This window comes from Marmota marmota, unplaced genomic scaffold (genome assembly GCF_001458135.2).
Source record: "Marmota marmota marmota unplaced genomic scaffold, marMar, whole genome shotgun sequence".
Classification (NCBI taxonomy): domain Eukaryota; kingdom Metazoa; phylum Chordata; class Mammalia; order Rodentia; family Sciuridae; genus Marmota; species Marmota marmota.
The window spans coordinates 3,587-5,727 of NW_026005891.1; the positions used below are offsets into that span (position 1 = coordinate 3,587).

Here is a 2,141-nt window from a genome sequence, read left to right on the forward strand (position 1 = left end):
TTCTTTGCACACACTATATAGTTAGCTGATTAAATTTTGAAGTATAAATCCCTTAATGGTAGCAAGTATGCAGTAACTATTATGATATCTTCCCACTACATAACATAATGTTGGTCATGTAGCAATATTCAACAAATATTTTGCAATTAAGTTAAATAAATATAAAATTTTATTGCTATGAAGTACAGGTACTTCATAAAATAAATTTTGGGGCAATCTTTTAAAACAAAAGACTGAACAGAATGCAGAAGAAAAAAATAATTAAGTATCAGGTAATGCATAATTTGGAATGTGGTCTTTAAGTTACACTGATTGACTACCTTGGCATTACTCTACAATAAATTTGGGCAAAAATTAACTACAAATGGATATTCAAATCTTTTGCAATTTCCTGGATTCAGAAAATACTGATAAGATAATGATCATATCTTTCATTTGCATAAAGCCTAGAAAAATACGTTTTTGCAGTCAAATAATATTATTGTATATAAATCTAGTTTTTAACAGAGGCTTACTCATCTTCTATTTCTGCAAATTCAATATGTATGGCTAAAGGCCAAGTGGTTTATTGAAGCTCAAGCTGTCAAGTGAAGGAACTGTAGATTTCTTCCTGTCTGCACATTTGCAATTGGGAAAGAATTTTTCTTTTCAAGAACTTCCTGAGAACTTACTGAATAGACTAATCTGTAGAGTGTTTTAGGGATCTCTATGCTCATTTTCAGAGATTCTCAATCTGTAGGACTGACTTGGAGTGGGAACATGGTGGTGTGATGAAAGGCTTCTGAGTGATTTTGTAGGAATTTTGGGTTTAAAAATCACTGAGCTATGGGTTTTCATTAATAGCACTACCTAAAGATAATTGACAAGCCCTCAAGTGCTACTAGTGATGGTCACAATACTGTCTTGGGTATAAGGACATTGCTTAAAGACAGGAAAGGAAGGGATATAGGGAAGACTGACTTATTAGGCCTGATGCTTTCAAAATTCTATCTACAGGGGCACATAAGAAAGTCTTCTCCAAAAGGATAATCCTGGAATTTCTCTAACATGTATGGTCTAGGGATTCATTCAAATTAGAGGCAGCCAACTATTCTTCTGGCAGAGAATTGATATTCCAAACATAAAAATAGCTCAAAAAATTACCACCGAAAAAGTAAATAACCTAGTCAATAAATGGTCAAATGAGCTAAGCAGACATTTCTCAAAAGAAGTGATAAAGTGGCCAACAAATATATGAAAAACTGCTCAACATCTTTAGCAATCTGAAAAATGCAAATAAAAACTATACTGAGATTTCATCTTACTGCAGTGAGAATGGCAGTCATCAAGAATAAAATAATAAATGCTGGAGATGGTGTGGGGGAAAAGGAACATATATACATTTTTGGTGGGATTATAAATTAGTATAATCACTGTGGAAATAAATATGGAGGTTCCTCAAAAGGTTAGGAATGGAATTACCATATGACCATACACCATTCCTAAGTATTTATCCTGTGCTCGCTTCGGCAGCACATATACTAAAATTGGAACGATACAGAGAAGATTAGCATGGCCCCTGCGCAAGGATGACACGCAAATTCGTGAAGCGTTCCATATTTTTAAAAATGACAAAATCATAGAATTTGCAGGGAAATGGATGGCATTAGAGCAGATTATGCTAAGTGAAGCTAGCCAATCTCTAAAAAACAAATGCCAAATGTCTTCTTTGATATAAGGAGAGTAATTAAGAACAGAGTAGGGACGAAGAGCATGAGAAGAAGATTAACATTAAAGAGGGATGAGAGGTGGGAGGGAAAGGGAGAGAGAAGGGAAATTGCATGGAAATGGAAGGAGACCCTCAGGGTTATACAAAATTACATACAAGAGGAAGTGAGGGGAAAGGGAAAAACAAATACAAGGGGGAGAAACGAATTACAGTAGAGGGGGTAGAGAGAGAAGAGGGGAGGGGAGGGGAGGGGAGGGGAGGGAGATAGTAGAGGATAGGAAAGGCAGCAGAATACAACAGTTACTAATAGGGGCATTATGTAAAAAGTGTGGATGTGTAACCGATGTGATTCTGCAATCTGTATTTGGGGGTAAAATTGGGAGTTCAATGACCAACTTGAATCTAATGTATGGAAATATGATATGTCAAGAGC

The 2,141-nt window shown here is 35.6% G+C and overlaps 1 non-coding gene across 1 annotated transcript; it reads left to right on the forward strand.

Moving 5' to 3' along the window:
• Nucleotides 1-1,496: 1,496 nt before the first annotated feature.
• On the forward strand, nt 1,497-1,603 carry LOC125614691. Its single transcript, XR_007345258.1, has one exon. It is a non-coding gene; the product is annotated as a U6 spliceosomal RNA (small nuclear RNA).
• The last annotated feature ends 538 nt before the right edge of the window (nt 1,604-2,141 follow it).